This window comes from Lissotriton vulgaris, unplaced genomic scaffold (genome assembly GCF_964263255.1).
Source record: "Lissotriton vulgaris unplaced genomic scaffold, aLisVul1.2 SCAFFOLD_624, whole genome shotgun sequence".
Lineage (NCBI taxonomy): Eukaryota > Metazoa > Chordata > Amphibia > Caudata > Salamandridae > Lissotriton > Lissotriton vulgaris.
In genome coordinates, this window is record NW_028255427.1 from 654680 (window position 1) to 671697 (window position 17018).

At 45.5% G+C, this 17018-nt stretch overlaps 1 protein-coding gene across 1 annotated transcript in view; it reads left to right on the plus strand.

Annotated features, from left to right (window-relative positions):
• Positions 1–1069: 1069 nt before the first annotated feature.
• Positions 1070–17018, plus strand: part of LOC147659130 (cytochrome P450 2G1-like) — a 356398-nt gene continuing 340449 nt past the window's right edge. Inside the window, exon 1 of the mRNA XM_086951950.1 lies at positions 1070–1175. The gene's annotated coding sequence lies outside the window, so the exon portion shown is untranslated. The remainder of the gene's footprint in view (positions 1176–17018) is intronic.

The following is a 17018-nucleotide window of genomic DNA, read 5'->3' on the forward strand; positions in this document are numbered from 1 at the left end:
ATATTTATATAGCATTACTCCCCATATGAAAGGCGTTAATGCACTTTACTTAGGGAGAACGGGTAGGCATCTGTAGTTCCAATATTGTGGTGGCCAGAATATCTTTACAATAACGTAGGAGACAAGCAATACATTAGAATTTACATTAATTTCAGTATATAACAAAGAGACGAAACCAGTTGGAGTTGGTTTTATATGAGAGGGAAGGCAGGATCGAATGTAGTTAAAAAGAAGTCGACGAATGAAGAAGTGGAAAGAATTGGAGGCAGATTTACAAGCTTTTTGCGCCACTTTTGCGTCATTTTTAACATGGGAAAAGTGACGCATAAGTGTCGCAAGGGGGCTTGTAAATCTGCCCCCAAGGTGTTTGGGGATGAGTTCTTTTGAGGATGAAAAAAAGGGATCCTTAGGAATGTGACAATAGGAAAAGCCAGTGATAGGTTAAAATAGACCTTAAACGGTTAACTTTTGAGTTTTTGTGCGGGATTAACAGAGGTTTTAAGATGTCGAACTATTCGAGTAGGCAGCTCCAGAAAGTTGGAGCCGCACCAGAGTCTGAAGTTCTGTTTCCTCCTTAAGTTTTAGATTCCAGACAGATGTTGCAGATAGTTGGCAAGTTGTTTGAATTTAATTGATTTGATGTGGATACATTTCATGCCTTCAGTTTGTTTCGTTACGTTTATATTTACAAGGACAAAATATTTTGGTAGTTTCATGAATTGCCTGATTTTTTTTGTACCACTCTCGACCTGAAAATCCCAGTAAACAGGTTGGCAACCCTATCTCCGGCTTGGACCACCATGCAGTTCACACCAGAAGCAGGAGAAGTATGTTAGGCTGACGAAAGAAGAGAAAGAGCAGCGTTTGTAGACTCCATCTGTCAAAACCCCCTTTAATTCCAATTGGCGCATAGTTGGCAATGGCTGCTCTAATTTCACTGCAACGGTGAGGAATCTGCCTTTCCCGGAATTCCTGCTCGGTTGCTTCTTGCCAATGCCTGGCTGGCTCAGAGTTCTTTGCCTGCGGACTAATCTGTAAACAACAGCGATAAGTTGATTCGAGGTCAATACTTTGAACTGTTTGGATAAGTTTTGAGCCGGAGCAGGACATTATGTACACAGCGAGCTGACTCTGGAGGCAACACCTCTGCCGCTACTTTCTGCAGTTCCAAAAAGGTACTTTCATTTTTAACAGGGTTTCTGTATCATTATGAGCTATAGGCACAGTGCAGGAGCCCAGCGCCTGTTTCATGCGCCAGCTGTCTTAAGTGATTTCATTTAACTCTTAATTCTCGGAGTGCGTGCTCTGTTTTTAGACAGCGCAGCTCGGAAACAGTAAGCAAGGTTTGCCTATTTCTGTTTCTGAGCCGTACTGTCTGAAAATACAGTATTAACTTAGTGAAACACTTGGTTATCAGAACTCACGTTACGCTCTTGAGGTGCATGAAACAGGCGCTCGGCTCTGCGCTGCGCCAGCAAAGCCCATCACTTATGGGCTATGGTATGGGCTTTTCATTGTATAAGATGGTGGCTATGTATCGCTCCTCAAAAATGCAATGATTTTATATCTAAGGACTTGTATATAAACCAGCTGTTTCTGTCCTATTTCGCCTGAAAATAAAGCACTGACTCAAGCTTGTCTGCTGCACCAAAAAGCTATATATTACGCACTGTTTAGGTATCCTGTGTATGCTGTTGTTTTCTTGTCAATTTTTGTAATTTTTTATAATTACATCTCTTTTAACATTTATTTATATGTTTTTTCAATCGGAAAATATGATGTCCATTCTTATTGTTGTATCTTTTATAGTATTTTACGAAATAAAGATTTCTGACTGACTGACTCAGAGAACAAGCACTGGTAAATTCATTAGGCTTTGTTTATATAATTAATAATAAGCTGTTTTTTGTTGGTAGTTGTGGCTTGCTGCTGCACCAAAAGCTATATATTACGCACTGTTTAGGTATCCTGTGTATGCTGTTGTTTTCTTGTCAATTTTTGTAATTTTTTATAATTACATCTCTTTTAACGTGTATTTATATGTTGTTTCAATCGGAAAATATGATGTCCATTCTTATTGTTGTATCTTTTATAGTATTTTACGAAATAAAGATTTCTGACTGACTGACTCAGAGAACAAGCACTGGTAAATTCATTAGGCTTTGGTTATATAAATAATAATAAGCTGTTTTTTGTTGGTAGTTGTGGCTTGCTGAGTAGTTGTCTAATACAAGTTACAGAAAGTCTGTTGAAGTGTTATGCCTTGTTGTTGTACAAACAAGCAATACATTGTGCTGTTACTGGTGGTTAGTGTGAGTAAGTAACAGAATTTTTTTGAAAAATGAATTGAAAGAGGGAAATAATAGAATTAATTGATGTAATTGCAATAATATGTGTTTAGAGGAGTTCTGACTTCTTTTGGGCTCGATGCCACTGCACCTGCTGCACCATTTCAACCATGGCCCTCAAATATGCAAGATAACTGCATTTGTGCCTGCCTGTTTAGTACTAAAATATTGCAATACTTGGTGTTTGGAGGAGTTCTGAAAACTTTTGGCCCCAGTAACACTGCACCAGTAGCACAATTAAAATCATGACTCTAGTGCCTGCTAGCTAACTGCACTTGTGATTGCCTGTTTAGGTGTAAAATTTAGAAATATTCTATGTTTAGTTGTGCCACTAAAGCTTTTGGCCCTGGTGCCACTGCACCATTCAAATCAAGCCCCTTTTAACTACAACTGTGTCTGCTGTATAGTAGGAAAATACAGCAATATTAGGTATTTAGAGAAGTTCTGGCAACTTTTGGGCCCGGTGCCACTACACATGCTGCACCATTCAAATCATGATCCTGTTGTCTGCAAGTTAACTGCACTTGTAACTGTCTGTTTAGTAGTAAAATATAGCAATATTAAGTATTTAGTGGGGTGCCTAGAGCTTAGGGTCCTGGTGCTACTGCACATGCTGCACCATTCAAATCATGATCCTGTTGTCTGCAAGTTAACTGCACTTGTAACTGTCTGTTTAGTAGTAAATTATAGCAATATTAAGTATTTAGTGGGGTGCCTAGAGCTTAGGCTACTAGTGCTACTGCACCTGCTGCACCATTCAATCATGATCCCTATTGCCTGCTAGATAACTGGATAAATGGCTGCCTGTTTATTTGTAAAATGTTAACAATATTTGGAGTTTTGAGGAGTTCTGGCACCTTTTGGGCCCAGTGCCATTGCACCTGAAGCACCGTTCAAACCACACCCCTTTTAACTGCAAGGTGATTGCAATAGTGACTGTTTATTTAGTAGTTAAATATAGCAATAGTTGATGTTTAGAGGAGTTCTGACAACTTTTGTTCCCTGCGCAACTGCACCTGCAGCACCATTAAAATCATGGCCCTAGTGCACTTGTGATTACCTGTTAGTACTAACATTTAGCAATATTCTGTGTTTAATGGAGTTCCTAGAACTTTTGGTCCAGGTGCCACTGCACCTGCTGTACCATTCAAATCAAGTCCCATTTAACTGCAAGGTAGCTGCAATTGTGACTGCCTGTTTAGTAGTCAAATATAGCAACATAATGCGTTTAGAGAAGTTCTGACAATTTTTAGGCCCAGTGCTGTTGAACCATTCAAATCATGACCCTTTTTACTGCAAGGTAACTGCAAGGTAACTGCACTTGTGGCTGCCTGTTTATCAGTAATATATTGCACAGTTCTTGTATAGGAACTTTATTTTCAACGAGCAATGTTTACTACAACTTTTAGAATTTGATCAAAATGGCCAAATAGATTAAGTTGAAATAATCAATCCGATAATGCCTGAAAATTGCAAAGAAAGGTACTAGAGCATGAATAGGAAATGCCACAAACGTTCTAATGCTAAAACAACTGCTTTAGACAACTAAGAATTTAAAAACATAATAAAAAGCAAGTATTCTAGCATACTGTTAGAAGCTGTCTGCCTTTTCCTTGGGAAGATATCTTATCCTGACAGTGAATGGGGCTTAAACAGTGTCAACAGCTTTGGTAGAAGTATTGTAAATGCGTGCAGCCAAGGGAAGTTAACAAAAAGTAAAAGTTTCAAAGAAAAGCAAATGAACTCAGTAGTTTGGCTACGGGAACTGATAAGAGCCCCCTTTTAAGACATTTCACAAGCACAGCACAATCGCTGTGCAAACAAAACCTAAAAATGTGGTTAAATGAATTCCAAGTATGCTTGAGGTGCATAAAACAGGCTCTTGGCTCTGCACTGCATCAGAAAAGTCAATCATGATAACAGCACTGTTCTCTCCGCCACCCCCTGTAGTCTGTAGCACTGATAAGAACCATTATATATCTATTACAAAAATCTCAAACTCATTTCTAAATGTCAAATTTTGTTTTCAATTAGGAACTTGGTCCAACGGTTTTGAAATTCAACATTTTTCTCCAAAATACCCATCCATGTTCTGGCTCTATGTTGAATTAGAAACAAAAGGCAGCCAGGTGCAAACTGCTCTCCATGCCAGGTCTGAAAGCCACATGCTAGCCTGGCAAAGACCTGGATGTGGTTCTGTCAGGGTTTCTTTGCTTTAGTACTCTCCTTCATGCATGCAAACCATTAAAAATGCAAATTTTTAACACAACTTGAAGTTGGGCAATTGCTCTGTCCAAAGTCACATGGCCATCCAGACATTTCATAGTGCCTTCTATAATCATGGTAAATATTCTAGGTCTGGGTATAAACAGCTTTAGCTATTTAGATAACATCATGTCATCAGAGAGTGGATTTTGTGCCACTTCCCCCAGCCACTGATTTTCTTGCTCTTTTCATACCTTATCATTAATAGAAAATAGTGTCTGTTGCGGCCAAAGCATTTTGAGGCTGGTTATGTTGACCTATTTGATTTCCATTTATTTCATTAATGGGGTTTTAAGTAGTCATCTTGTTAACCAGTGTATGTTCTTTGAGATATTTACCTAGCATAAACATTTATTGTGCTCATAGCTTTCTGTTTTTCAGGAAATGCTGCTGCTTTGGTGCATTAGCCTATTATAAAAGCACAATGCCTAAGCATCTTTCAATCAATCAATCAATCAATCAAGCATTTGTATAGCGCGCTACTCACCCGGAGGGTCTCAAGGCGCTTGGGGAAGTTGGTTCCGCTACTGCTCGAACAGCCAGGTCTTCAGTTACTTCCTGAAGGAGAGGTGGTCTTGGGTCAGGCAGAGGTGGATGGGGAAGGAGTTCCACGTCTTGGCAGCCAGGTAGGAGAAGGATCTTCCTCCCGTTGTGGCTCTTCGGATGTGGGGGACGGCTGCGAGGGCATGGCTGGTCGATCGTAGCTGGCGGGTGGGAGTGTAGAAGGTCAGGCGGTCGTTGAGGTATCTTGGGCCTTGGTTGTGGAGGGCTTTGTGTGCGTGGGTGAGGAGTCGGAACGTGATTCTTTTGCTGACGGGGAGCCAGTGCAGATTTCTCAGGTGTGCGGAGATGTGGCTGTGTCGGGCAATGTCCAGGATGAGGCGTGCTGAGGTGTTCTGAATGCGCTGGAGTCTTTTCTGGAGTTTGGCTGTGGTTCCGGCGTAGAGGGAGTTGCCGTAGTCCAGCGGGCTGGTGACGAGGGCCTTGGTGACCGTCTTCCTGGTTTCGGTGGGGATCCACTGGAAGATCTTCCGTAGCATGCGTAGGATGTTGAAGCATGACGAGGAGACGGCGTTGACTTGTCTGGTCATGGAGAGGGAGGAGTCCAGGATGAAGCCCAGGTTGCGTGCGTGGTCTGTTGGTTTGGGTGCGTTGCCCAGGGCAGGGGGCCACCAGGAGTCGTCCCAGGCGGAGGGCGAAGATCCCAGGAAGAGGACTTCTGTCTTATCTGAGTTCAGTTTCAGGCGGCTGGTCATCATCCACTCGGCTACGTCTTTCATCCCTTCGTGTAGGTTGGTCCTAGCGGTGGCGGGGTCGTTGGTGAGGGAGAGGATCAGCTGGGTGTCGTCGGCGTAGGAGATGATGTTGAGGTTGTGTTGGCGTGCGATGGCCGCAAGGGGGCTCATGTAGATGTTTAACAGCGTGGGGCTGAGTGATGATCCTTGTGGTACACCGCAGATGACTTCGGTGGCCTCGGATCTGAACGGGGGGAGGCGGACTCTCTGTGTTCTCCCTTCGAGGAAGGAGATGATCTATTCCAGTGCCTTCTCCTGGATTCCGATGTTGTTGAGGCGCTGCACTAGGGTGCGGTGGCAGACCGTGTCGAACGCCGCTGAGAGGTCCAGGAGGATGAGGGCCACTGTTTCTCCGTTGTCGAGCAGGGTTCGGATGCCGTCGGTGGCTGCGATGAGGGGGGTCTCGGTGCTGTGGTTGGCCCGGAAGCCGGACTGCGAGTGGTCGAGGGATCCATTCGTCTCGAGGAAGGCGGCCAGCTGTCTGTTGACGGTCTTCTTGATGACTTTGGCAGGAAAAGGAAGGTGCGAGATGGGTCGGTAGTTTTTGAGGTCGGTGGGGTCCGCTGATGGTTTCTTCAGTAGGGCGCTGAGTTCGGCGTGCTTCCAGCTCTCTGGGAAGGTGGCGGTAGCGAAGGAGGCGTTGATGATGTCCCGTAGGTGGGGTGCGATGACGGAGTCGGCGGTTGGGGAGCCGGAGTGGATGGAGTTCATCGTGCGGATGGTGTCTTCTGTGTTGACCGGAGTCCAGGTGTGGAGGGTGGTGGTGGGGGGCGTTGGTGCAGTCGTAGGGCGCGTCGGCTGGGTGCTGAAACTGTTGTGTATGCCAGCGATCTTGTTGTGGAAGTACGAGGCGAGCGAGTTGCGGAGGTCTTGCGAGGGAGTGATGTCGTTGTTTCCGGCGCTAGGGTTCGAGAGCTCTTTGACGATGTTGAAGAGTTCCTTGCTGTTGTGGGCGTTGTTGTCCAGTTGTTCCTTGAATGCGATTCTCTTGGTGGCGTGGATCAGCTGGTGATGCTTTCGAGTGGCAAGCTTGAGGGTGGTCATGTTGTCTGTAGTAGGGTCTTTGCGCCAGGCTTTCTCGAGGGCTCGGCAGTTTCTCTTGGAGCTCTTGAGTTCGTCAGTGAACCAGGATGCTTTCTTGGAGCCGGGTCTGGCGGGGGGGCTTCAGTGGAGCCAGGTCATCTGCGCTGTTGCTGATCCACCTTGTTAGGTCGTTGGCGGCTTGGTTGGGGTTCGCTGAGCTGGCGGGAGGGTTCTGGCTCAGGGATGTGGCGAGCTGGTCGGCTGTGATCTTGTTCCAGCTCCTCCGGGGAACCTGTTGCGGGTGGCGGTTTGTCGTGGTCCTTTTGAAGCTGAAGTGGACGCAGCTGTGGTCTGTCCAGTGCAGTCCGGTGGTGTGGCTGAAGGAGATGTCCTTGCTGGAGGAGAAGACGGGGTCAAGCGTGTGGCCAGCGTAGTGGGTGGGGGTGGTCACCAGTTGCTTGAGTCCCAGGTTGGCGAGGTTGTCCAGCAGGGTGGTGGTGTTGCGGTCGTTGTTGTTCTCCAGGTGGTAGTTGAGGTCACCGAGGAGGATGTAGTCAGCGGAGGGGAGGGCGTGCGGGCTGATGAAGTCGGCGATGTCTTCGCTGAATTGTGCGTAGTCCTGGGGGTCTGTAGATGAGGGTGCCTCTGAGGGTGGTCTTGGGGTCGGTGTGGATCTGGAAGTGCAGGTGTTCGGCGGCTGTGAGGGTGTCGTCGGAGTTGGTCGTGATGCGGATGGTGTTCTTGTTGACGATGGCGATGCCTTCTCCAGTCTGGTTGATGCAGTCCCTCCGGGTGATCTTGTATCCATCCGGGATGGCGATGGCGATGTCGGGAGCTGAGGAGGCGTTCATCCAGGTTTCCGTGAGGAAGGCGACGTCTGGAGATGTGGTGTCGAGGAGGTTCCAGAGTTCTACGGCGTGCCTGTGGAAGGAGCGAGTGTTGAGCAGGATGCACTTCAGGTGGTTGCTGCTGGGGGTCGGCTTGGCGGGTGCGGTGCAGGTCCGGATGCAGGAGAACTTGCAGGATTGGCAGATGAAGGGTCCGTGGGTGCCTCCAGGCGTGGCTCTGTGGCAGCCGGGGAATCGGCCGGTGTTGAGTGCGTTGAGGGAGGCGGTGTCGTAGGTCCGGCGGGTGCACAATAATTCGTTAAATCTAGTGTTAGCCAAAAACCTTTTAGTTTTGCTAAAATGATATACATATGTAATATACTCACTGGTATTCTGAAAAAATATCAAGTTAAAAAAAGTAAGTAGCAGAAATATCAAGTTTTAAATATTGTTGCACTGACTGGAGTAGGAATAGTACAATTTACCATTCCTGAGCAGGGTGACCAACTCAGCATATTTAGGACACTGAGTGTAAAAATTCAGGACAAAGGGTCAGAAATCGGGACAAAAATACAGGACATTAGGTCGAAATTCAGGACAAAAGGTAAGTTTTACAAACACATCTGTACAATTGCTTAGGATGTAGCTAATTGGGACCTACAGTGCTGAACTAGAGTGCAGTCCTCCTAGTGGCCAGCTTTATGTGTCAGAGCGTTTCAGTATTCCATGTCTGTTCTGCTGGTGATGAGCGGTATAGGTGCTGGTACAGTCCTGAGTGATGGATAAGACCCATGGCGGAGAGGTTTTGTGTGAGAGTAAGAGTGTAAAGCAGGGAAAGGAGCTATTAACCAGCCTGAATTCGCTATAAAAGGCTACACACTGCTGAGTGTTATGGTATTATTTTGGATTAGAACAGTTAGATAGGAGTTGACGTTACTAGATAATGCCCTGTCTAGCCATATACCAGACCTCTATATTTTACCTGTATATGTGAAATAATATACTGCTTGGGCCATTTAATTTCTGTGAGCTGTAAACTGCAGATTCTCATTGATGCACAGACGGGTGCTACAGACTAGAAACTGTATATATTGTTGAGGCCGTATTGTAGGTCAGAAGGAGGCCCTCTCTTTTACATACAGAAGATTTTCTATTGAATGGAAGCAAAATGCCAACATGCTGTTATACGGATACAACTAAGTAGTGCACAAATACTAATGTGTGGGAATGTGGTTTTGGCAAATATGTATAACTTATTTTGATCCTAATAAAACTCTGTTTACAGAACAGTTCTGAATTACAAACAAGTGATCCAATTGTAGTTTCCTAACTGCTGAAATGTTTTGAAAAATGTGCACAGTTAATTTGTAGATATTTTGTAGTTGTGTGTTACAAACAAACTGACAGCTTACAGCCTTTGTTTTCGCACCCCCAAGAAAATTTGCAAAAACATGGTGCATTCTAAAACACATTTGTCATTCTATATTCTATTGTATTAGCTTCCAAAGCACAGTAAATGCTGACCTTAAATGTGCATCAGAATACAACAATCTTTGATGGGGTTCTTCAATGATACCCTCCCTATCGCCAACAGTGCCTCTCCCTCACATGAATTTCATTTGTTTTATACACCTCTCAAATCAGTTTAGGGTGCCAGAGTACTTGACATCACACTCATATACAGAAACAATGAATCATATGTGTGTAAATAAGTGTATAGAAAATGTTACATAAGGCAACGGGGACTACAAGGTGTAGGATGCACATCATACATAGGCATTTTGTAACAGTACTTGGTCTGAAGAAGCACAAACTCATAATCCAAAACATAACACAGTAGCTAGCATTGACTTTAATGATAAGAATGTATTTCTGCCCAAACAAACCCTTTTTAGCAACATCAGGATAATGAAAAACTGGGAAGAAAACCTAACTTTTCAAACTGTACCATGCAGCTTGCATGCAGCTCTTTGATGGCAGTTCATTGCTTATTGTGCTAGATTACGTATGTCACTCATGAACTACACAATAGCAAAAGAATCTCAGTGAAAAAAGCAGTAACCCACTCAGCTCTCACATAAAATACTGTTCTTTGATCTGCATGGTGCACATTCTTTGCAGCAGGCTTATTAACCCTCAGTGCTACCTTAGATGATACAAAACTGCTGCATAACAAAACTCCCATCACTCTCTAGTGGGTACATTAGTCACCAGAGTTGTCGTGACAGTTTTATTGTTACCTGAAACTGCTGATTATACAAGAAATTTGTAGTGCCAGCCGCCAGTAACAAAACTACCCCCCACCCTTCCAGCCTCCCAGAGAAATGCCAGATGCCGGGAACGACCAGTCCGGCCTTGCTACCACTCTCCAATGGTGCCCTTCATCTTCAGATAGACCCTCTCTCATGTGTATTTAATTTAATTTATAGTGCCACTCATTCGAAGAATGTACGGCAGGGTGTTGGAGTGTGTTACATCACACACATGTTATATAGAGACAATAACTCATAAAAGTGAAAGTCAATTTATAGGAAATGTTACTAAAGACAATCATGGCTACAAGGTGTAGGAGTTATATGTCATCCACACTGGTATGCAGTGGTGTAGTGTGGGTGGGGCCACAGGGGCAGTTGCCCATGGCACAATATTCTTAGGGGTGCAAAAGTTGAAAAGAAAAAAATAACTACTGTAGATGTGACTCGAGTCACATTGGTGCTGTTGTCTGCAAGTGCAGGTTATGTTGTCTTGACCACATTTCCAAGCAGAAGGGTTGCACGAAGCTATGTCCTCATGCATATCTCATGGCCTCGGGGAGGTGGAGTGCTGCTCGTGCTGTTTCCCGGCAGCATGGGAGCAGTGCTGCCCATTGCACAACAGCAGAACATCTCTTGTGGTACCACAGTGTCATACAAGGAATGAGTTTATGCTTTTTGACAGGCAGAAGGAGCATTTCAAGCCTGAGGTCCACGCTTGCTGCCTGACGTCATGTGTCATTTTGGGATAGCTGGCTGAGTCAGCAGTGGGTGTGGCATCCATTCATTCTTTCATTCAGTCCTTCACCATTCATCCTGTCCTTCCATCTGTGTGCCCATCCATATCCAAACCTATTCAACCATTTCCAAACCTATCCATCATCTATCCTTCCATCCATCATTTCACTCATCTATCCAACCCTTTAACTTTTCACCCATCCAGCCATCCTTTCACTTACTCATCCAGCCATCCATTCACCCAGTCACTCATCCGTCCATTTGTCCATCCATTCACCATTTCACTCATCCATCCATCCTTTCTTCTAGCTCTTCACCTTCCCTTTCACTCATCTATGCATTCTTTCAATCATCCTTCCTTACATTCTTTTTTCACTTTTCAATACATCCATTGACCCATTCATCCTGTCAAACATGCATTCATACTTTCACTCATCCATCCTCCCTTTCTTTTTTCATCCCCCTTTCACTTATTCATCCCTTCCCCCATCCATCCACCCAGCCATACATCCACTCATCCAATCATAAATCCATCAGTTGACCCTATCACTCATCCATCCTTTTACTTATCCATCATTTTTCTAATCCATCCATCCTTTTGCCCATCTACCTTCCCCTTCACTCACTCATCCATCCTTACATCCACCCTTTCACTCATCAGTCCATCCATTCACACTTTCACTTATCAATTCATCAATCCATCCATCATTTCACTCATCCATCCACCCATTCACTCGTCCATCATCCACCCTTTAACTCATCCATCCATCCTTTCAGTTATCCTTCCACCCTTTTACCCATGCATCCACCCTTTTACCTATACATCCACCATTCCACCCATTCATCCACCATTACTCCCATACAACTATTTTTTACCCATTCTCTCATCTACCCTTCCACTTACTAACTGACTCATCCATCCATCCATCGTTTCTCTGATTATTCATCCATTCACCCTTACACAATTCCATTCATCCGTTCACAAATCCATCCAGCCATTCACCCATTCCTGTACTTACTTACTCACCCTCCTTTTCACATTAATTATGAGCTGATCCTACGTCTGCAGAGTTGTAGACAGAAGAGGACAATTAAGAACTTCACCCTTGATGTAGTTCCTAAAGCAAGAGGTAGGGTGGGGGAAGGGTTCATTATGCCCCTGTACACAGGCAATCTAAAAACTTGGAAGCCATGAGTCTCACATGATGCACAGTGCCAGGAAGTGAGGTGACTGTGACATGGTGTTGCTGTTTCCAGGGCTTTAAGTGGGTTGAAAAAACTTGGAGGTCTCTCAAAAGGGTGTGTCAGACGTAATTAAGGGTGTAGCTTAAAACACACACGCTAAACATCTGTGCTTAGAATATTGTGCTGCCCCACTGGTATTCTGCTGCTTCTTTTATTGCATCCAGATATATAATATATTACACTTACAATAAGCCAGGACTATTGTCTTTGTCAATGGTTATTAGCTTCACAAAATAAAAAAGCACCAACTATTGCTTCGTTGTATATAATATTGAAAATGCTTCAGTTCTAAAATAATGAGACTGTGAAAGAACTCTATCCCCTTCTCTTTCACTTCTTTTACTGACTTCTTTTAATTAACTGGATTCTGTACATTTCTTACATCTGGTGAGGTGCACTATATTTTTTTGTGTACAGTTAAAATAGAAAGCCCTGCCCGAGACTGAGGCAAGAGGAGGAGCACACTATGATTTAACAGCCCAGAATGCCCCATTGCCATTTGGTATGTGACAATCAGCGGGCATAAAAAATGACAATGGTCGGGGTGGGGCTGCTCTTGTGCTCAGAGGATGAGTGCGAGATTGCCCTATCAGGGAGCTGAGGCTTCTTGCACGGGGACAGGGCTGCTCCCCGCAATGACCCAAATTATGGACAAAAGGTGTCCGTAAGAGGGATCTTCATGGACAATGGACTTGAGATCCAAATCATGGATAGTCCGTGAAATTACAGTTGGTTGGTCTCCCTACTCCTGAGTCCAATGCTTTCCCTACTGTTGCATAGACTGAAGTGGGAATAGAAATGTTACCCCTCCTGAGTCCAACACTTTCTCTACGGTAGCACAGACTGACGTTGGCATACTAAATTTTACCTCTCCAATGCTTTCCCTACTGGTCAGTGACATCACTGATGACATCTCAAAAGACATCACTGATGACATAAATGATGACTTCATCCAGTGACTCTATGTTTCTGTAAAGTTTAAATATGTTTAATATATATAGGGAAAGGCGTATAGAAGAAGGAGTGGGTGTATATGTGTCTGAATGGATGATTTAGTAGGTGCGTGACTGACTCTATAAGTGAGTGATTAAACGTATCTTACTGAATGCATGGGTTAGTAACTAAACTGTGTGAATGTCTGTATCCATCTGTCTGTTGGTGTGTAACCGGCTACATGGGTTTGTGAATAGCTACTTGAGTGTCTATATGTGTTATTGATTGGTTGTCTGAGTATCTGTATGGGGGCCTGAGTGTATATGTGGGTGGGGTGTGTGTGACTCTGTGCATAGGTGTGTGAGTGGGGATTCACTGAGTGCATGGTTTCAAGAGTGCATCTGGGATGGACTGTATGTGTGGGTGAATGTGTGTATGGGTGTATTAGTGAGTACATGTATACCTCAGTGGTACATGTGTGAGTAACTACACATGTGAAAGGCAGAATATATGTCTGTTGGAGTATATAAATGGCTATAAGTGAGTGTGTGATTCTGAGAGTGGCTGTATGAATGGGTGTGTGCTTGTATCAGTGATTGTATAGGAGTGTAAGAATGTGCTAGTATTTGTATGAATGATTGAGCTGGTGTGTGTATAACTGTATAGGTGAGTAAATGGCAGTGTGATTAATTATTTGCATGACTGACTAAGTGTGTGAGTACCTCTATGTATGAGTGGTGGTGTGTGAGTATTTATATAGGTTCATGAGTGCATATGATAGTCCTGTACTGAGTGACCACAAGTATGAGTGACTATACAGGTGAGTGAGTGGATGTGTGTGTAAAGCTAAGAATCAGTGAGTGTGTAAGTAGTTATTGCTGTTGGAGTGTCTATGGCTTTGAGAATGACAGCCTGTAATTTAGAGTGGGTGTATCAAAGGTTATATTAGGGTGTGAGAAGATGCATCAACCATCAGTGATGTCATTTGAGATGTCATCAGTGATGACACTGACCATGTCATGAGTGATGTAATATGTGATGTCATCAGCAATGCATTGCAGGGGCGCAAGTTATAGTTAGCAGAACTGACTATAACAGAGGAATTTCTATGGTTTTTTATGAGTGAAATGCCCAGCCAACTATAATCCCCCTATGTTTTTTTCAGTGAATTTCTAAGGTTTTTTAAATGCTAATTCCTAACTATAACATGTCTGAAACGTATGTTTTTTTCAGTGAATTTCAAAGGTTTTTTAAATGCTAATTCCTAACTACCACTGTGCAAACGCACCCCGTGGCGTGTTTTAAGTTTGGGGATTAAGTCCCTTTGAATCCTGAGGGTCCCTGGGGTCCAACAAGCTCACCAGGTACCTCCAGTAAGTGCCACAAGGCTGTGTTGCAGAGAGGTGTAAAAAGGGCCATGGCCTAGAGCACTTTTCTGCAACGCAGCCTTGTGGCCCTTACTGGAGGTACCTGGTGGGCTAGTTGGCCCCCAGGGACCCCCAGTATTGAAGGGGAATTAATTCCCCAATTTAAAACGCACCACAGGGCGTGTTTTCAGAGTGTGTTCGTAAGGGGGCGGGGCCTAGGACGATCGCGTCTTTTAAAAAAAAAAAAATTATAAGGGGGGGCTGTGTGGCCCCCCTTCCTTTGACTTTTTTTGGGCCCTGGGCACCCCATCCCCCGGGGCCTTACCACCAAATATACATTTTATCAATTTTTTCACAGGAAGGGGGCCGCGTGGCCCCCCTTCCGTGGCCAATTACGGGCCCTGGGGACCACATCTCCTGGGGCATGGCCAATTCATTTAATATTTTTATGGAGGGGGGCAACATAGCCCCCCTCCTCAGGCCACTTCAAGGCCCCGGGGACCCCATCCCCCGGGGTCATCCATTGTTTAAAAAAATAAAAGATTTTTGTTAATCGGGGGGGGGGGGTGGTGCGTGGCCCCCTTCCCGGGCCACTGGTAGCCCCCGCGACCCCATCCCCCATGGCTGGCCCTCACCATTGGGGACCTTGGGGGGTCCCAATCCCCCCACGGTCCCGCCGGCTCCCCACCTCCTGCGGGAGCCGGCATTGCTTTTCCACATGGGGAGCAGCTAACATGCTGCTTCCCATATGGAAAAGCAATCTGCTTTGCTTCATTGAAGCGAGAGCAGGTTTTCCTGCTCTCACTTCGTTGAAGCAAAGCAGTTTGCAATGGCAGGGTGGGAGCCGCGAGGCTCCCGCCCTGCCATTGCAAACAGCAGTTTCCCGGGGGTGGGTACCCCGGGACACTGCAGGAGCCGGCCTTGGGGGGTGGCGGTCCCCAGGGCCTGTGCAAGGCTCCAGGAGGGGGCTGCGCGGCCCCCTCCCACATTTGTTCAAAGCCCCGGGGTTGGCGGTCCCTGGGGTTGGGGGGGCTCAGAGCGCCCCCACACCTTATTTTAAGTGGCCCCGGGGGTGGTGGTCCCTGGGTTGGGGGAGCCTGAGAACGCCCCACCCAATTCAAGAAGCCCCAGGGGTGGCAGTCCCCGGGACTGTGGGGGGGCTGTGAGTCCCCCCACCTATAATATGTTGAAGCCCCAGGGGGTGGCGGTCCCTGGGGCTGCGCGGGGGGCCCGTAGACCCCCCTGCATATATTAAGTTAGAACCTCGGGGTGGCAGTCCCCGGGGCAGTGTGGGGGGGATTGGGGCCCCCACACTATTTTTTTGAAGATGCCCCTTGGATTTGGCCCCCCAGGGGCAAATTAGCATATTTAGCACGGGAGACCGCGTTTCTCTTTTTTTTATAGGCAGGATGCGCGTATCCAGCTCGCATCCTCCTGTTTAAAAAAAATAATAATAATTTGGCCTTGGGGGTCCTTGTGGGACCCCCTGAGCAGGCCTAGGGGGTCAGGATGTTTCTATCCTGCCCCCTTTTGCGTTTTGAGATGTTTTTGGGGGATTCTTTTGCCTCTGTTCTACAGAGGCACAAGATGGCTGCCAACACTTCCTGATTTGGAGTGTTGACAGCCAATTAAAATACAGTTCATGCATGGCAGGGTGCGCTTAGGGTACGCGGACCCTCCGAGGCCGTAGATATATATAATTTTAAATGTCATTTTCTCAGGAACTACTGAACGGATTTACACCATTTAATCAAAAGGCACAAGTCTGAACTAAGACCTACCTCTTTGCCAAATTTGGTGTAGTTCCGTTCAGCAGTTCGGGCTGTAGCTGCGGTTAATGGTCCTATGAGAAATTACATGGGGAAGACGCGTTTTGGGACCCACCTTTTTTCTCGGCCTATGCTTGACGAATCACCGTGAAACTTTCAGGATAGGAGTGCACCAGAGCTGGCCAAAAGTTTTAAAAGTTTCACGAATATTCATCAACTGCCGCCAAAGTTATTCTAAATAGAGTGTTGTGCTTTTCCTATAGATAATAGGTCCAACTTTACCTACCTACTGGCGACCGCACATGTTATAGTTATCTGGACATTTCACTCATACAAAAACATTGAAATTCCCCAGTTATAGTTAGTTCAGCTAGCTATAACTCATGCGCCCGCAATGCACTGCTGATGACGTCACATACTACATCATTCATGATATGGCCAGTGACATCACTCATGACATCACTCATAAATGTTCGGCGCACAATAACTGACGCATCCCTGGGGATGCGCCAGTTATCGTAAATCTGCCCCTATACATTTAGCCAACGAGGGAGCACTTACTGATTAGACAGTAGAAAGTACTCCAGTTGAGTAGAGGTATTGCACAAAAAGGTGGCATCTTCGTGGACAAACACGCAGGGCGGGATTCATTCTGCCCCCTGTTAGACTCGTTTTTTGTGCCCTTCTGCCCTCTGTTAGACTCATTTTTCCCTTGTTTTTCTGCCCTTCTGCCCTCTGTTAGACTCGTTTTTTGTGCCCTTCTGCCCTCTGTTATTCCCTTGTTTTTGTGCCCTTCTGCTCTCTGTTAGACTCATGTTTTGTTCCCTTCTGCCCTCTGTTAGACTCGTTTTTGTGCCTTTCTGCCCCCTGTTAGACTCGTTTTTTGTGCCCTTCTGCCCTCTGTTAGACTCGTTTTTCCCTTGTTTTTCTGCCCTTCTGTCCTCTGTTAGACTGTT